The sequence below is a fragment of the Hevea brasiliensis genome, chromosome 3, assembly GCF_030052815.1.
Source record: "Hevea brasiliensis isolate MT/VB/25A 57/8 chromosome 3, ASM3005281v1, whole genome shotgun sequence".
NCBI lineage: Eukaryota > Viridiplantae > Streptophyta > Magnoliopsida > Malpighiales > Euphorbiaceae > Hevea > Hevea brasiliensis.
The window spans coordinates 18,756,878-18,777,274 of record NC_079495.1 but is presented as its reverse complement, the minus strand read 5'-3'; the positions used below and the strand labels follow the sequence as shown (position 1 = coordinate 18,777,274).

Sequence of the window (20,397 nt, the reverse complement as noted above, 5' to 3'; positions counted from 1 at the left end):
TAATTAACTTGTAATTTTCTTCTCCATGTTGCATTATTGTCAGTATTATAAATGCTTTTTAAATATACCAATATAGCATGATATATAATTATAAAAATTACTGAAAAAAGCTAATGTTTAATATTTTAATTTCTTATTTGCTTGAATTGATAGTTGTTACTTTAATTTCTTATTTTCTTCTATTTGTTGCTTTGTTGCTAGTATTGAATTGAGATAGCACAACCTTTATAGTGCTGTTTTGTTGCTTTTTAATTATGTTACTTTTTTTTTATTATTAGATCATAGATTGGCGATAAGTGTAATACAACTATATTGTGACACTCCTTACCCGTCTACAGTATAGCCGAGTAAAATATATCACACAGTGTACCAGAACACCCTATTTTATTTTAATCATTTTTATTCTTCCTAATTTATTTCTTTCATAATTATGAAGTAAAGTATAATTCATTTAAGTCATTTATTGAAATTATAATTTATTTGAGGTTCTGCAAATTTTATAGAAAATCCGGCAGAGTGCCGGCTAAAAATGGATAAAACAGTTCTTCGGAACCTGTGAAAAACACTTCCAAAATTTTCTCAGTCATTCCCAAACTCCATTTCATCAACAAAATCTCAATATTTTTCAACAACAATTCCATTTCTCATTCATTCATTTCCTATGATATTCATATACATGTCATAAATAAATATGCACTTTTCATTCATAAACACAATTTTCATAATTTACATAAATACTAAAATATATTACATAAGTCTTAATTACACATGAGAAAATAAAAGTTAATTACAAAATACCAAAATAAAACCTAGTGTCCTACCAATGCACTGATGATGGTGAGGTGACACAGACACTATGCAGAGCTACAAATGATCTCACCCAGTCTGTGGTTTACTGGGATCTCTATCGGTCTCTCCAGAACCTACGCGTGGCAAAAAGCAACGCGCTAAGCAATAATTCTTAGTGGTGCCAATAATAAAATAAAAAGAAATAACAGCAAATAAATATGCAGTGCATGTTCTGATGTCTTATGCAGACAATTTTTTTGATAATTATTTGTAGTCTTATTTGATTGTACTTGTTGTATTCATTATTTCATTAAATTTATCTACTTTTATTTTTGGTTGCCCAAGTAACCTATACTGGATGACTGGACTAGATAAACAGTAACCGCACCGTATCAAGTACCTCACACCATTGGTCACATATGTATCTCCGGGTGTGCGAGCCGTGTAATAAGTCAATAACATTAGGCACAAGGCCAAGTATCAACATAATGTCAGAATGGCTAAAAGCCATAAAATCACAGAATGGCATAATGCCATGTGCAGTACTGCTAACTGAACTCTATTGGCATGCCAACCTATCCAAACCAATATTGCTAGGTGTACTAGGGCATGTTACATTTTTAAATTGTACAATTCTTGAAATTTAAGTTTAGGTATTACTATTCATTTCATTAGTCAACTAAAATGTTGACTTTTGCATAGGCAATAGGTACATTAGTTCTAATACTCCCAACATACCACATTTTGCATTCTAAAGTTGTTGGTATTGGTTGCCAATACCATTTCTAAGCTTAGTGTTAGTTGTTCAAAATTTTTAGATTTCAAGCCTTGTGTTTACTGTTCCATTGGTCATTTGTATAGTAGGAATTTGACAAAATTGTCTTCATGAAAGTTGTTCCTTATTTTGTCTAGTTACATTTCCTTTTTCGAATCACTCCATTTGGAGTTTTGTAACTCAAGTTATAAACACTATAACTGGCTAGATTGGACAGAATCCAAAATTCTGGGCAAAACTGATTCTACCAGATTTGGTAACCTAAGTTTGGTTAGAAATTTGACTAGGTTATGATCAGAATTTGGATTTGTGTTCTTCATGAAAGTTGTAGGTATATGTCTCACATTTTTTCTGGTAAAATTTCAGGTCAATTTGAATTTTATACACTGAGTTATGACTAAGGTCATTTTGCCCAAGCAGAATGCAAGTCACCCGGATTAGGGCAATTTTTAGGCTAACTTGGTTTGGTTTTCTGGGCAGGGTTTCTTTACCAAAGTGATGCCATTATGTGTCTAGTTTCATTTCCAATTGGTCTTGCACCAATTGAACCTCTACAACTCCATTTATAGCTGCCCAAACCTACTGGACTCACATTCAGACCTGCAGGGCAGCCAAGGCAGCTCACCCAAATTCAAATACCAAGCCACAACTCACTTCATTTCTTCATCATACACAGCCAAATGGTCACTAATTGACCATTTAAACTTTCATTCACCAACACATGAGCAAACCCTAGGTTTCTCCCAAACCCTAACTCCACAATTTCAATTTATTCCATTTTCATATTTTCCAGTTTAAATTAATGTTGTAACAAAGAATATAAGAGAAAAATAAACAAAAGTGGCACTAACATTCACTTAGTCACTTTTCAAGACTTAAAAACTTCACTTTCTTCCTTTCAAATTGCTGCCTAAGGCTTGCTCTAGTGGTAGGGATAATTTTTAATGAAGGCAAGTTAGGGTTTTGAGGTGGTTTAAGGTGGGAATTGAAGCTTTGATAAGCTTTCAATGGTGGTTTGGGTGTGGAAGGGGAAACGGCTGGAAATGGGGAAGGAGATGAATCTGATTGCTTTTGTTTATTTTTGTCTCAATTATACCTTTTTAATAGGTTAACTTAATTGTGATTGATGGGGAAAGGGTTGATGACATCATGTGATGTCAAAATTGTCATTTAATCTCATTTTCTTTCCTTTTCTTCTCTACTCATTTTCAATTTAATTTTTAGCGATATTTATTCACATTTTGTGTCATAATAATTACTTACTTAACTGGACAAGTCGGCCAAAAATCATCTCTGAAGACGAAATGACCAAAATGCCCTCCGTTTGGCATAACAGACTAAAATTGTCTGTATTGATTAAAAATTTTTTCTAAGCATTTTATTGGCATTCTAATGCCATAGGAACCTCAATGACCCTTCTCTGGAATCCTAAAAATTATTTTATGAATTTTCCTCCGGGTCTAGGGCTCCTAGTTATGAGAACCGTAACTTCTCACTGGGTTACCCATCGCTAGGGCACCGGCTCATTTAACTTGGTTGTATTTTATTTCTAAAATTTTTTCTAAATTTTTCTTATTAATATTTGAGTTAATTATGGTTCCTCACTTTAATTTAAATATTTTTTCAGACGTTCTAGCTGTCCAGACTGACACTGGTCACCGGAACAGTAGAATGTACGGAGTTGCTATAGGAAGGGTGTTATATATATCTTCTACTGGTAGTAAAAGAACAGATCCAGGATGGACACATGTAATTCAAGTTAATGAAAATAATACAAATAATCTTTAATGCATTTGCTGTATGAAAGTTTATAAAGGGGGAGTTAATAGAATCAAGCAACACTTTGCTGGAGGTTATAAAAATGTGGTTCGGTGTCCAAAATGTCCAGAAGATGTGAGGAGTCAAATGCAGAACTTTATTAGTAATAAAAGATAGAAAAAATCTGTCATGACTGTGGAAAGACCACCTGAATTTAAAGATGTTGAAACACTAGGAATTGATGAAAATGAGGAAGAGGAGGATCTGGTGCAAGAAATTAGTAGTGGAAAATAAAGAAAAACAATTCATGGCAATGGTACTAGTGCTTCAAAAAGAGCAAAAGTTCTACAATTACAAATCAATAAAGGGCCTATTGATGCTTATTTTTTCCCAAACAGGCTGTTATGGGAAAAAATGTGAGGCAAACTATTATTGATGAAAATAGTCCAGCTAAGAAAGAATTAAAAGAGCGTGCTTGTATTGCCATAGCACGATGGATATATGATGTAGGAATAGCTTTTAATGCTGTGAATTATGATAGTTTTGGAGAAATGATTCGAGCTAGAGGAAATTATGGAAGGGAAATGAAACCTCCAAGCTATCATGAGGTTAGAGTTAGGTTACTTAACAAGGAAGTGCAGACCACAAATGAACTTCTTTAATCTCATAAAGAAGAATAGGCAAATTATAGATGTTCATTGTTGTGTGATGGATGGACAGATATGTTGGACCTAGGTGTCTTAACCCATGTTTTGATGATAATAAACAATTAGTGTGCTACTAATATACTTTGGAAGTGTTTGTGTTGAGTTTGTAGGTCCTAGATTCAAAATTGCCAAATTGCTTCAAATTAAGGTTAAGGAAGAGCACCATAAGGAAGCAAACATTTATAGGAACTTACAATGTAACTTTTATTTATTTTATATCATGTAAATCTCATTTTATTAATTATGTTAGCTCAAGTCTAGGTGGTACTAAGATTATCTTGTTCAATTTAGTTTTCACCTAATTTTTTATCAAGGAAAAATTAAATAAATTTTTCAAAAATGCAAAATTAATTTTGAAAAGTATTTTAGTTGCAAAATACATTGAATTAGCTTTCCAATAGTTCAAATGGATCAAAAATATGAGTTCGGATCAAAAAGTTATGAGTTTTTTAAACTTTTAATTTCTTAGTGTCTTTACTTGTAACTTTTTCTTGACCAAGGGGGACTAAAATGAAATTTTCACATTTGAGAAATGCAAATTTGTTTTTGAAAGTGTTTTCATTGAAAAGTTTATCAAATTAGCTTTCCAACGGTTCAAACGGATCGAAAATCCGAGTTCCGGTCAAAAAGTTATGCATTTCCGAAGCCTAAGTGCCTTTTTGACACTTTCTGTCCAGAGAGCACTTCGGCAGCCGAAAGTGGGAAGTTTGGCAGCCGAAGTTCACTCTTTAAATCATGATTTTTTAACGTTAAAAGTCATTTTGTCTAGAGAGCACTTTGGCAGCCGAAAGTGGGAACTTCGGCAGTCGAAGGTGACTTTTCAAAAGCTGTTTTTTGGCACTTCTACCTTCGACAGCCGAAGTAAATAACTCCAGTAGCCAAACTTAGGTTTTTGCAGCTCGATAAAATAGAGCTTTGGGTGGTTGAATGGCTAGTTTTGCATTTAATGCGCCCTCAACGGCTATTTTCTTACAAAAACTATAAATAGGCACTATTTATGACTGGAAACAAGTTTAGACAACAACAATCTTTTGGAAATTTATTGGGTTCTAAAGATTTTCTTCATTCTCTCTTTCTAGAACTTGAGCTACCATAGTTAATGTTGAGAACTTGATATTTGAGTTGTAAATTCATTGTTCTGAGAGTTCCTTCACAGTTGTTGTGAGCACTTATTATAATTTTAAGTGTGATAGAGCTTTAAATAGCTCTTGAGTGTAAAGGGATTTGTAAAAGAGTAAGAGTTTGCTCTTGTGGTGATTGTAAGGGGTTTATTCTTCACCCAAAGAAGAATTTTAGTAGAGTTAACTCTCAAGGAGGGCCTTAAGGAGAGAACATAGGCTTGGGATAGTCGAACCTCTATAAATCTCTTGTATTATCATTCTACATTTTCTCTTCTTTGTGTTTAAATTTCTTTTAATCTTTAACTTTGCAATTAGAACCCAATTCACCCCCCCCCCTCCTGGGTTGCTACAAGGGATAACAAGTCGTATCAGAGCAAGTCTCCATTCTACAAGATTTAGTCATCTTGGAGTAAAGATCAATGGCAACTCTCAATGCACAAGAAGGTCAATCGGTGGTAAGACCTCCTTTCTTTGATGGTAATGACTTCTTGTATTGGAAAAATAGGATGTATTATTTCCTTAAATCAGAAGGGGTTGACTTGTGGGATGTTGTAGAAAATGGGCCATTCACCCCAACTAAAATTGTTGATGGTGTGCATATAGCTAAGCCTAAGGGTGAATGGAGTGAGCAATAGAAAAGAAGAGTGGCTTTAAATGATAAGGCTATTCATGTTCTATTTTGTGCATTAAGTAGAAGTGAATATAATAAAGTGTGTATGAAGTCTACTGCAAAAGAAATTTTGGATGCTTTAGCAGTTATTCATGAAAGTACTAGTCAAGTAAAGGAGAATAAGATGGATTCCCTTATCTACCAATATGAATTGTTCAAGATGAAGTCGGATGAAACCATAAGTGAAATGTATGATAGATTTGTGGAGATTATAAGAGGAATTAAATCTCTTGGGAAGAAATTCACAAATGAGGAGGTAGTAAAGAAGATTTTAAGAAGTCTTTCTAAGGAGTGGCTACCTAAAGTAACTTCACTCAAGGATTCCAAGGACTTGAGCAAGGTACAACTTGATGAGCTCTTAGGAAATCTCATTGACTATGAGATGACCCTCAAAAGATAGCAAGTGGAGGAACCTAACAAAGCCAAAAAGACCATTGCCTTCAAAGTATCTTCCAAAAACTCAAGTGATGAAGATGATGAGTTTGATGAGGAAGAATTGGCTCTAATGACAAGGAGAATAAGGAAGATATTCTTCCAAAACAAGAAGTTCATCCCAAAGAGGAACTTCAAGAAGGACAAAGGAGAAAGTAGCAAGAGGGATCCTCCCATATACTTTGAATGCAACAAACCGGGTCACATTAGAACAGATTGTCCCAAATTGAAGAAGCCTTTCAAGAAGTTCAAGAAGAAGGCACTTAAAGCAACATGGGATGAATCAAGTGACTCCGAAGATGAGGAGATTGGTGATCAAGTTGCCCAAATGTGCTTCATGGCAATGGAGGAAAGCTCCAATGAGGTAACTTTAAATGATGATGTTGTTGAATTTTCTTATGATGAACTAGTTAATGCTCTTAAAGTTATGAATGATGAACTAGAATTAAGTCATAAGAGAAATAAACTTTTGAAAAGTGAGCTTGCTAGTTTAAGGAAGGAGAATGAGACCTCATCTAAAGTTGATAGACCTTTGGATAGTAATGTGCAAAACTTTGGATAGTAATGATAGACCTCATCTAAAGTTGCTTCTTGAATGCATAGAAAACTTGGGCTTAATTTCATCCCATTAATGTAAATTCTTTAGCATTGCATTTTAGAATTGGCAGTTCCCTTCTTTAATTTCTCAAGTAATACTTTGAGCATTTCACTGAAAGGGAGGCTTTCACCCAATGTTATAATGACTGGAAATGTTTTGCTGAATGGGAAGCAGAGGAGCATAGGCTGCAGAAAAATTGTATGTAACTAAGTATCATTGATCAATCTTATTGATAAAGAAAGAAATAATACGAAGAAAGAATATTCAAAATAAAAATGTTGATGCTGTTGGGCTAGGAGAATAATTGAGTGTCTATCTCATCATACAAAAGGTTAAGAGTTCAAATCGTAGCACTTATGTTCTTGGAGTAGTAGTTTAGCTCTTTGATTGATTGATCATATTATTTTATATGCAAATTCTTTCTTTGAATATTTTGTTTCTCTTCAATTTTCACCCTGGATGTGTGTTTCTGATTTATTTTGCAGTCTTATGTCACTCAAGAAGATTTTCTCTTGGGGACTCTCAGTGTCAGAGAAACCCTCACTTACTCAGCTAAGTTGAGGCTTCCTACAACATTTACAAAAAATGAAATCAATGCAGTAGTACAAAACACAATGATGAAGATGGGATTGCAGGATTGTGCTGACAAAAAGATTGGAAACTGTCATTTGAGAGGAAGAAGTGGCGGTGAAAAGAGGCGACTTAGCATTAGTCTGGAGATATTAACACAGCCTCACGTCATGTTTCTTGATGAACCCACTTCCGGGCTCGATAGTGCTTCAGCTTTCTTCGTCATTGAAGCTTTAAGAAATATTGCTCTTAATGGAAGAATAGTGATTTGTTCTATTCACCAGCCAAGTAGTTTTCTCTTTGATTTGTTTGATGACTTATGCCTCCTCTCAAGTGGAGAAACCATCCATTTTGAAGAGGCAAAGGCAGCCATCAAGGTAATTGAATAGAATATTTGGATAATAAAATTTGATGTGTCGTTATAAAATGTGCTGATTTTTTGTCCGTTATGCGCTTCTTTTCCGAGGCTGGATTTCCTTGTCCAACAAGGAGAAACCCTTCAGATCACTTTCTTAGGTGTATCAATTCAGATTTTGACAAGATAGCTGCGATTAGATTACGGTCACAAAAAGATTTTGTATGTAGTCATATAACTTTACTCTCTCTTGAATTAGATTGTTTTCTGTAATTACTGACATGTTAATTAGATTGTTTTCTATAATTACAAACATGTTAATTAAATTGTTTTCTGCAATTCTGAGCAGCCTCTCACCATTAAGAAAAATTTCTGATATATACATGTGTTACAGGGATCTCCTGAATCTTCAAATTCTCAAATCAATCTGAGCATAGAAGATATCAAAGCAGTTCTTATACAAAAATACATGAATTCTGCATATTCAGTAGATACAAGAAAACAGATTCGAGAACTTACCCTTGCTCATGTGAGTAACTCAAGCTTGAAGAAATTACTTCTAATTAATCATAATATAATCTTAATATTCGATACCCCATGTGGGAAGAGCTTGTGACTAGTCCATATATGAACAAAGCCAGTTGGTGGAAGCAACTCTGCATATTAACTAACCGTTCATTCATAAACATGACAAGGAAGCTAGCATATTACTGGATACGGATCCTATTCTGCGTTCTAATCACACTTGGAACTGGAATTATGTTCTTTGATATTGGCTTATCAAGCTCAACAATCTTAGCAAGAGTTAAATGTTGCACATATTTTTTCGACTTCTAGCTTTGCTTGTGTGTTGGAGGCTTACCCTCTCTCAGTGAAGAATGGAAGGTAAAATAAAACACATCTACAATGACATTAAATTTGTTAATTTATACTCATGCTAGAATAAACAACCTTTGTCAGGGTTCGTGTCATAGTAAAATTCTCTCTGCAATAGCAGGGAGAATGATGGTTTAGCAAGTATGCTTACATGGGTTCAATTGTGTAGGTAGTGTACTATGAAAGATATAATGGGCACTATGGAGAGGGTGTGTTGGTGCTTGCCAATTTCCTTTCATCGCTCTGATGCATACATTTTGCATAGTCATTTAGGTTTAATTTCATAGCCATTTTATTTGATTATTAGTCACTTTTAGCTAATTTCATTAGTTATTTAGTTAGTTTTTCATAATTGCCAATTTTGAATTAATTTGTAATTTTTACTTTGTTTTGTAGGAAAAATGGTGTTTTTGAAGGACTAAAAAGAAATTTTGCCATTGGGGAGTGATTTCTACAGCCAAAGATGTTAAAAACAAGTTTCAAAATTGAAATATGCATTGGCTAAATTGCGCATAACTTGCCGCATAAGTTATGCAGATCTGCATAAGGAGAAGAAACACTGTTCCAATACTCCGAATTGTGCATAAGGAGAGTGCATAGCTTATGCGATTCACGCCTCCTTATGCAATCTCACGGAATTGTGCATAACTTATGCGCTTGGTCATGCATAAAAGAGCCGAAACTGAAAATCGCATAAGGGATCAGATAACTTATGCAGTCCACTTATGCAGTCCCACAAAGACTTCATTAATGAGCTGGCAGAAGATTCCCTAAAAAAATCACACCTCAAACACACCATTTTAGGGCTCCATGTCAGAAAAAGTTATAAATAGCCCCTTATCCCATTTTAGAGGGAGGAGAGGAAGAAAAGGAAAGGAAAGGGGCAGCAGTTGAAGAGTAAAAAACGTCACTCCCACCATTTCCAAATAGATTTGGAGTTTTCTTTCCTTTATTGCACATTTCCTACCTTTCTTGTATCGGGTTTCTTTAGTTTTAGTTTATTTTCATGATTTATTTCCTCTTTAAAATTTCTTGTGTTAAACATGGATTGTGAGTTGTTTTCTTTGATTCTGGAGTAAGAGATGTAATATTTTAGTTATTTTTGTGGATTTGAACTGGGTTAGTCCCAATTTAATGAATTTATGAGGTTTAATCCATTTCTTGTGTGCTTATTCACATGCTTAATGAAGGGCCCCATTAAGTTATGTTCTTAATCCTTGGTTGAAGCACCAAAAGGAGAAAACCAAGTGATAGTTAATCAAGAAATTGGACTTAATTAACTTAGATCTAAAAATAGACTAAGGGTTAAGAGGGTTTTAATAGATTGATTAAAGAACCTAATGGGTCTTGGTTAATTTTAACTCCATGAAAGTAGGATTAAGTTAATTAAGGCACTCTTTATCTCACTCGAAAGAGTTTTCAAAGGATTTTAGAGTTAATCTCCTTTAAACCCATAAATTTCATGGATTGGGCTAGCTAGGGAAAATCCCAAAATGACTTAAATAAGAACCCTTAACTCCAGAATCGTCTTTCATCAATTATTGCTTGGAATTTTACTTTTGAGTGTTTAGTTTAATCTCATTTTATTAATTTTCATTATTATTAATTTCTTTATTTTGTGAATTATTAAATTAGTCATTGTTTGAATTTAGTTTTGCATTTTCATACCTTATGCTTCAAATTCCTAAATTTCTTTTATAAAATCTGATTAAAATACAATTTTAACATACTTTATTTTACATCAAAAATTCAATCATTAACACAACTCCTCGTGGGAACGATATCTTTTTCTATACTACTTGAACGACCCGTGCACTTGCGGTTTGGCCACATCAAGTTTTTGGCGCCGTTGCCGAGGAGTTATTTGTTTAAGATTGAATTCTTGATTATTTTAGTTGTTTATAGTTTTATCTTTGTTATCTTTTCATTTTGTGTTTGTTTGTTCTTTTTCAGGTACTCTTAATCTTTTATGAGAAGAGCTAGAAGCACAAGTGACACATCCTTATTGTTTAATCCTGAAATTGAGATATTTTGCAAAGCCAACAAGAATGAAACCAGAAGAAGAAAAGAAGCACTGAGAGCAGCTGAAATTGAAGGAGACATGGCTGATGAAAGAATTAGAATAGGTGGTGGTAATGTTGGAAATGATCGAAACAATGAAAATGCAGCCCAAGGTGAAGAGGTTGTAAATGCTAATGTGCCTAAGGGAAGCATGATGGATCATGCTTTTCCTCGTTTTGATGACTTGAGAGAGAGTTTAGCAAGACCAAGAATTGATGCAAATAGTTATAAGATGGATTTTGGAGTACTACAAATGATTCAAAATTCTCAATTCAGAGGTCATCCTTCAGAAAATCCTCATACTCATCTTAAGAAGTTTGTTATGATCTGTGACATGCAAAAGCAACCAGGAGTGTCTGATGATGCAGCAAGGCTAAAATTGTTTCCATTCTCTTTGAAAGATAGAGCATTGGATTGGCTTGATTCTTTACCTCACAACTCAATTACAAATTGGGAGCAGCTCACTGATGCATTTCTTGCCCAATACTTTCCACCTGGAAAAACTCAAGAGTTGAGGAATCAAATGATTGCTTTTAGACCAAGAGAAGATGAGACTCTTTATGAGTCATGGATGAGATGGAAGGAGTTGGAGAGACAATGTCCACATCATGCCATTCCTAAATGGATGATAAACCAGAATTTTTACACAAATGTCACTCCTGCTATCAGAGGAATCATTGATGCTCAAACTGGAGGGGAATTCATCATTAAGCATGAAGATGAAGCTTATGAGTTGTTAGAGAAAATAGCAAAGAACAGTCATTTATGGAGTAGTCCAAGAGGGTCAATTCCAACTCAAAAAAGGCAAGTTGCTGGAATGTATGAGCTTGATCCATTCAACATGATTAATGCCAAATTTGATGCACTCATTCATGTCCTTGCTAAGAAAATGGAGGATTTAAGTATGCTAGTCAGTTCATCATCATGCTCTGGAAGTTCTCAACAAGTTACTTATGCAGAAGGAACAATGAGCTGTGGAGTACATTATCCTTCATATGCTTGGAGGAATCATCCCAATTTTTCATGGGAGAATCAGCAAAATCAAGCTTCAACTCAGAACTTTTCACCACAACAACAAGGGCATCAATACCAACAACCTAGGCAACCACCACCTAGTTTTCAGCAAAAGAATGCAATTCCTGCACCTCTACCAAGACAGCAAGAACAAAGTTCCACCGCAGAGGCTTTATTACAACAAATCCTTACTAATCAAACTAAGCGTGATGAAGAGATGAGAGAGATGAAAGCAAGGCTGGAACAAATGCAAACACACAATAGGATGCTGGAAAATCAGATTGCACAACAAACATGCTCATCAAGTACCAATTCTATGGGAAAACTTCCTAGTCAAACAGAAAATCCAAGGGAGCAATGTCATGCCATCACACTGAGGAGTGGTAAAATAGTGCATATTGAGAAGAGTGAAAAAGTTGAGAAGAGAGACAATGAGAAAGATGTCAAGGGAGATGAAAAACAAGAGAGTGCAGAAAAAGGTAAAGAGGAGGTTGAAGAGAAAGAAGAGAAATACATACCTCCAGAGCCTTACAAGCCACAGCTTCCCTTTCCACAAAGATTTCAAAAAGCCAAGCTTGATAAGCAATTTGGGAAGTTCTTAGAGGTTTTGAAGAAGCTATATATAAATGTGCCTTTTATCGATGCTCTTTCCTAAATGCCTTCTTATGCTAAGTTTTTGAAAGAAATTCTCTCAAATAAAAGAAGACTTGAAGATTATGAGATCAGAGCCTTAATCGAGGAATGCAGTGCTATCCTCCAAAGGAAACTTCCTCCAAAGCTCAAGGATCCAGGGAGTTTTTCAATTCCATGCCACATTGGGGAATCATGTTCTATAAAAGCTTTATGTGATTTAGGGGCTAGTGTAAGCCTTATGCCCCTCTCCATCTATGAGAAGGTTAACATGGGGGATCTTAAGCCAACCCACATTTCTCTTCAGTTGGCAGACAGATCAATTAAGTATCTAAAAGGGATCTTGGAAAATATACCACTGAAGGTTGGAAAATTTTACATCCCAGTTGACTTTGTCATTTTGGACATGGAAGAGGATTCTCATATGCCAATCATTTTGGGGAGGCCTTTCCTGGCTACAGCTGGTGCTTTGATTGACGTGAAAGGTGAAAAGCTTACTCTTAGAGTCGGAGAGGATCAGTTAGTCTTCAATATTGGCAATAACAAGAAGAAGCAACATGAAGATGTAGACTCTTGTTTGAGAATTGATATAGTTGATGAGTTAGCAAAAGAGCACTTTAGAAAGAGCTATCCAAAGGCTTCTCTTGAAAGTTGTCTTGTCCATGAAGGGACTATCAATGATGAAAATCCAAAAAAAGCTGTATTTGCACAATATTTGAAGAGTAATCCACCTTGTCATATGGCACCAATCTTTCAACTTGAGCAAGTGGAGAAAAGTGAGGCCAAGCAACCATCTCTCAAAGAAAAAGATGCACCAAAGGTTGTCAAGAAAGAAATGGTTGGATTTTTAGACAAAGCAACAAGGATCTTCTCATGTGATGGAAAGAAAATGAAGTATAGATTCATTGAAGCACCTATTGGAAATAGAGGCAATAAATTCCAATTCCAGCCACCATGAAGCATGAAAAGGGTCAAGCTAAGGACCATAAATTAGCGCTCTTGGGAGGCACCCCAAGTTCTTTTATTTTGCTTTTGTTAATTTACTTTTATTTGCATTACTTTTGTTTTTATCTTAAATCTCCCCAAATTCAATTTTTGACATTGTTGAATCTTGTCCTTTGTAGATGTATTTCAATGGATGAAGGTTGTTGCACTGCTGGGGAGTAACTCTTAATCTGATATTTTATCCATTAACTCTCCCAAGATTGTTTTATTTTCATTGCATATCCTGTGCAGGTCTTCTTCTTGGTTTATGCAGAGAAATGAAACTTTCAGCAAAAAGGGGTCTGCAGAACATGGCATTTGCTTCTTTGTGAGGTTGGGTGTGTAACTTTTAAGTACTTGTGCTTATCATGTTACTATGATGGTAAGTGGGTCATTTTTGTAGTTTTGAGCTTATTTGGGTTGTGAGATTCAAGGTGGACATACTGCATTTTCTTGGCATAACTTGGGGAGTCCATTCTCATTTGTGGATAGATGCAACTTTATGCAGATTTTATTGAGTTTTTAATGTGCTAAATGTTGATTTGCAGAATTTGAGTTGAAATGGCATAATTCACAAATGCCTCTTATGCAAAACTCACTTCTACAAGCTTGTTTGATGCAATTGTGATGGATTTTGTATATATTGATGTGTTTTTGGGTGATAATTTCTCATGATTTATGCTTTATAGAATTACATTTCTGCATTCTAGTGTATTTTTCAAACTTGCAATTCATTTTCAATTGTAATCTCAATCTTGTTGAATTGTGCATAAGTAACTGCATAGCTTATGCAGCTTTTAGATCACAAATTTTGCCATTTTCTCATCTTGCTAAAAACTGCATAAGAATGTGCATAGCTTATGCAATCCTGCATAACCACAATTCTTGCCATTTTTCATCTCTGTTGCAAACTGCATAAGGATGTGCATAGCTTATGCAATTCTGCATAGCCACATTTTTGTCAAATTTCATATCTGCCGAAACTTGCATAAGTGTGTGCATGACTTATGCACTTTTGCATGACTTCAAATCCTGCATTTTCTCTTTCTGCCGAAATCTGCATAAGGGAGTGCATAGCTTATGCACTTTTGCATGACCAACTTTCCTGCATTTTCCACTTCCTGCCGAGACTTGCATAAGGGAGTGCATAAGTTATGCACTTCCGCATAACCACCAATTCTGGAAATGTAAAACCTGCCGAGACTTGCATAAGGAGAGTGCACGGCTTATGCACTTCCGCATGACCAATTTTTCTGAATTCCAAAACCTGCCGAGACTTACATAAGGAGAGTGCACGGCTTATGCACTTCCGCATGACCAATTTTTCTGAATTCCAAAACCTGCCGAGACTTGCATAAGGAGAGTGCACGGCTTATGCACTTTTGCATGACCACATTTCCTACACTTCCATTATTAGCCGAAACCTGCATAAGGGAGTGCATAAGTTATGCACTTTTGCATAACCAATTTTTCACACTTCCATTTTCTGTCGAAATCTGCATAAGGGAGTGCATAAGTTATGCACTTTTGCATAACCACATTTTCTGAGACTCCATTTTCTGTCGAAATCTGCATAAGGGAGTGCATAAGTTATGCACTTTTGCATAACTGACTTTTCACACTGCAAATTTCAGCCGAAACCTGCATGACCAAGCGCATAAGTTATGCACTTTTGCATAACCAATTTTTCACACTCTCATTTTCTGCCGAAACCTGCACAACTTAGTGCATAACTTATGCAGTTTCGCACCACTCAACTTCCTGTTATTTCATTTTTGCCGAAACTTGCATGAGGACCTGCATAACTTGTGCACCATCACCTCCATCCCAGCCACCACCTCAACAGCAGCACCCCCATCCAGTTCAGCAGCAAACCATTTAGACAAGGGTAAAGCCATAAAAATAGATTGATTCTTGATCTATTCTTGTTTAGCTTCTAGTAGTTTCCCTTTATATACAGTGTTTACATTTTTAAGGTTGCTGGAACAAATTTAACTTGCTTTGATTTAGTTTGCTGAACAAATTGAATGGATGGTAACTTTGGCTTTTCACTATTGCTTTACGATTGTGGGCTTCAATTTTGCATACTAGTGTACATTCCTTCCTGACCCACAATTCTTTTCATTTTTTTTCTATTATATAATTCTGCTGCAGTTTTTAGTCCACTGCACAACTTGTGCAGTTATTTATGCAACTCATTTCAAGGTTTTGTATGCTGCATAACTTGTGCAGCCTGCTTATGCACTGTATATATTTACATACCTCTGCTGGTGTTTGCACATTTTTCCTTGATATATCATTATGCTGCAGCTTTTCAATATACTGCACAGGCTGTGAAACTCCTTCTGCAAATGTTCTGCATAGCCTGTGCAGTCCCTTATGCAACTCATGCCATACTGCACAGCTTATGCACACTCCTTATGCACTGCATCAGCATTTATTCTGCATAACTTGTGCAGCTTTCTTATGCATCACCATCATCTCTTGAATTAACATTTTAGCTGCTAAATCACTGTCCTATGCCAGGTAACCTTTCACATTTGCTTTTCATTTCACTAATACTTGGTTATTCATTTTTAACTTGAATTTCACTATGCACCACCTTAGACATTGAGGACAATGTCCAATTTTGAGTTTGGGGGTATGCATTAATGTTTTAATTTTGATTTTTGCAAAAAGTTTTCACATTTTAATATAGGAAATAGTACAAAAAAAAAAAACATTTCATTCCATTTCATTAGCATACACATACATTGTAATTAGATTGCATACATTATATTGTACATATATACATACATTACACATTATCTAGGAATCATACCATATAGATATTACAAATAGATTTGTTTTATTTAGTTAATGCATTGCTCAATTTTTTTTATTTTTTTTTTAGGAATCATGCATTTATAAAATAAAATTTTTGCCAAGTCCTTTGAGTTATAGGAAGTTGCTTATGAGAGTGATTTGACTTACCTTTAGTTGGGTTTGTGGATTGAAAGTTTCCTAAGAGGTGCAAAGTTTTGAAGTGTCTATCCCTTGCCTATATCTTCTTAGCCAAAAAGCCACCCAACTAGTCCTTTAGAGATTGGAGTGTTTAGAGGGAGTTATTGGATATAAGGTAGTCAAATGATGTCTCACCAATCCTAGAACAAATTTTCTAAACCTTTCAAGGCGAAATACCAGCTTGTACTTGAAAAGAGAGATGATTAGGCATTCTTTAATTTAAACCTTCTCATTTTAAAACCTTTGGCCCTTTTCCTAACTAAAATTGACCCTTGCAAGCCCCTTTGAGCCTTTTTATTCCTAATTTTTCTTGAAACCCTTATTGCTACCTAGCTAATGAACCAAACACTCCAACCCTTTTCATGAGAATAATTATTCATAATATTAGGTACATATAAAAAAAAAAAGAGAGAAAAAAAATAAAAAAAGAAAAGAAAAGAAAAAAAATGCAATAAAAGGGAGAAGAAATGCTTGTCATCTTGTAAAGGTGCTAGCATATGTACTTTTCATTACTGTCATTCAAATTGAAAGAAATCCACCCAAAGTATTAAAAGGAATGAGTTTGGGGGTGGTATTTTTAGGGACAATCATCAAAAGAAAATGCAAGATACAAGTTTAAAGTATCAAAATGTTCCTCCATTTTTATGCGTTTTGAAAACTATGCTAGCACTTGACAATTCTCATTGTGTATTTCTCTCCTCCATATATATATAAAAAAAAAAAAGAGAGAAAAAAAAATATAATAAAATAAGAAGTGTACCTTATGTTGTCAAGATTGGAAATATTCTCATGCTTTGAATCCTTTTTACCCATTTTTCTTCTTAGCCTCATCTTGAACCCCATGGCCACATTACATCCCTAAAAAGACCTTTGATCTCTTGATAGTACTTGCTACATTAGTGGAGATAGGAGTAGGGATTTGCCTATGGGATTGGAAAACTATCCATTCATTCATTCAATTCCATCATTCTATATAGAGACACTTTGACTATTGATTGTCCTAGAATTCCTTTTGAGCATGACTCTCTCTTTTGAATGGTTGGTTTGGGAATTTTGAATGATAATTGACTTGATGGCTAAGCGGTGAAAGCTTGGATAAGCATTAAATCCTTTGCATTTTGAAGGATGGGTATATGGATTGTTGGTATGGCTAAAGGTGTGTTAAGTTACTCTAATAGGTGATTTTCATAGCTCTTTGGATAAGGCACCCCTGAAAATTGCATTACATTTTAAAGTTTGCTTGAGGACAAGCAAAAGCTTGAGTTTGGGGGTATTTGATGCATACATTTTGCATAGTCATTTAGGTTTAATTTCTTAGCCATTTTATTTGATTATTAGTCACTTTTAGCTAATTTCATTAGTTATTTAGTTAGTTTTTCATAATTGCCAATTTTGGATTAATTTGTAATTTTTACTTTGTTTTGTAGGAAAAATGGTGTTTTTGAAGGACTAAAAAGAAATTTTGCCATTGAGGAGTGATTTCTACAGCCAAAGATGTCAAAAACAAGTTTCAAAGTTGAAATATGCATTGGCCAAATTGCGCATAACTTGCCGCATAAGTTATGCAGATCTGCATAAGGAGAAGAAACATCGTTTCTAATACTCGAATTGTCCATAAGGAGAGTGCATAGCTTATGCAGATTCATGCCTCCCTTATGCAATCTCACGGAATTGTGCATAACTTATGCGCTTGGTCATGCAGTTTCGCATAAAAGAGCCAGAACTAGCTGAATCGCGCATAAGGGATCAGATAACTTATGTACCCACTTATGCAGTCCCACAAAGACTTCATTAATGAGCTGGCAGAAGATTCCCTCAGAAAATCACACCTCAAACACACCATTTTAGGGCTCCATGTCAGAAAAAGTTATAAATAGCCCCTTATCCCATTTTAGAGGGAGGAGAGGAAGAAAAGGAAAGGAAAGGGGCAGCAGTTGAAGAGTAAAAAACGTCACTCCCACCATTTCCAAATAGATTTGGAGTTTTCTTTCCTTTATTGCACATTTCCTACCTTTCTTGTATCGGGTTTCTTTAGTTTTAGTTTATTTTCATGATTTATTTCCTCTTTTACTTAGAATTTCTTGTGTTAAACATGGATTGTGAGTTGTTTTCTTTGATTCTGGAGTAAGGGATGTAATATTTTAGTTATTTTTGTGGATTTGAACTGGGTTAGTCCCAATTTAATGAATTTATGAGGTTTAATCCATTTCTTGTGTGCTTATTCACATGCTTAATGAAGGGCCCCATTAAGTTATGTTCTTAATCCTTGGTTGAAGCACCGAAAGGAGAAAATCAAGTGATAGTTAATCAAGAAATTGGACTTAATTAACTTAGATCTAGAAATAGACTAAGGGTTAAGAGGGTTTTAATAGATTGATTAAAGAACCTAATGGGTCTTGGTTAATTTTAACTCCACGAAAGTAGGATTAAGTTAATTAAGGCACTCTTTGTCTCACTCGAAAGAGTTTTCAAAGGATTTTAGAGTTAATCTCCTTTAAACCCATAAATTTCATGGATTGGGCTAGCTAGGGAAAATCCCAAAATGACTTAAATATGAACCCTTAACTCCAGAATCGTCTTTCATCAATTATTGCTTGGAATTTTACTTTTGAGTATTTAGTTTAATCTCATTTTATTAATTTTCATTATTATTAATTTCTTTATTTTGTGAATTATTAAATTAGTCATTGTTTGAATTTAGTTTTGCATTTTCATACCTTATGCTTCAAATTCCTAAATTTCTTTTATAAAATCTGATTAAAATACAATTTTAACATACTTTATTTTACATCAAAAATTCAATCATTAACACAACTCCTCGTGGGAACGATATCTTTTTCTATACTACTTGAACGACCCGTGCACTTGCGGTTGGGCCACATCACGCTCCCTTTCTTGGCGATGATCAGTCTATCCTCTGGAGTTATAATCTATTACATGGTGAAATTTCACCTGGGATTCTCCATCTATTGCTAATTCTGTATCAATCTCTTCTTGCTGCGTCGCTATTATGGAGAGTATCACAATGATTGTTGCATTACTTGTACCCAACTTCCTGATGGGTGAAGGCATTACAGCTGCTGTGATTGTAAGTAAAAGATTAAACCTACTTCTTCTATTAATTTTATGCTTTTTAGAGGAATTCATGGCACTGAGTGTTGTAATCTTCTTCCAATGCAGATGCTTTTGACGATTGCAGCTGGACTCTATAGGCAACTGGCTTATCTTCCCAAGTTTTTCTGGCAGTACCCAATGAGCTATATCAGTTTTACGGCCTGGGCTATACAGGTAAAGCTAAACTACTTATTGCCTGTTTGGATCCTGATTTTTTTGATCAGCTCAAGCACTTAGTTCTGTTGGTCTTCTACAAAGAATGTTGCTGATTGCTTTACTATATCAATCGTAAACAGGGTCAATACAAAAATGATGTGATTGGTCTCGAGTTCGAACCATGGGTGCCTGGACAGCCAAAGCTTAGGGGCGAGAGGATCCTTGAGACTGCCTTAGGAGTCAACTCGAACCACTCCAAGTGGTGGGATTTGACTGCTCTCTTCTTCATATTTTTGTGTCACAGGGTTGTTTTCTTTATGGTACTAAAATACAAGGACAGAGCAGTATTGCTATTGCACAGGCTCTTTTCCAAACAGAGTTTTGAACCCCTACGCAAAACGCGTTCAGATTCTTTTAGAAGGGAAAAATATACCTCCTCTAAGAGACACCAACCCCTCCATCCATTGTCTTCTCAAGAAGGCCTTGCATCACCATTGCCTTAGCACTTGTGTGTAATTTTTCAAATACTATGGTAATCATGTTTATAAATTAATTACGGGTATAAATCATTTTCAAGTTTTCTTTTGAAAAAGCACTATTTAGATTTATAGTAATTAAAAGTAATTTATTATTGTTAAAAGCTTCTACATCAAAATTTACTTTAATCAACATAATGAATGCACTAAAAGATTTCATATATGGCAAAAAATAACCATTGATTTAGTGTATTGTAAGAAGTCTAATATACATATATATATATATATATATATATATATATATATAT

At 34.9% G+C, this 20,397-nt stretch overlaps 1 non-coding gene and 1 pseudogene across 1 annotated transcript; one reads left to right on the top strand and one right to left on the bottom strand.

Annotated features, from left to right (window-relative positions):
- The first annotated feature begins 5,569 nt into the window (after positions 1 to 5,569).
- Positions 5,570 to 20,166, top strand: LOC131178336 (ABC transporter G family member 15-like; annotated as a pseudogene).
- Positions 11,220 to 11,327, bottom strand: LOC131178929 (small nucleolar RNA R71). The gene has a single exon (XR_009147936.1). It is a non-coding gene; the product is annotated as a small nucleolar RNA R71 (small nucleolar RNA).
- Positions 20,167 to 20,397: the final 231 nt, after the last annotated feature.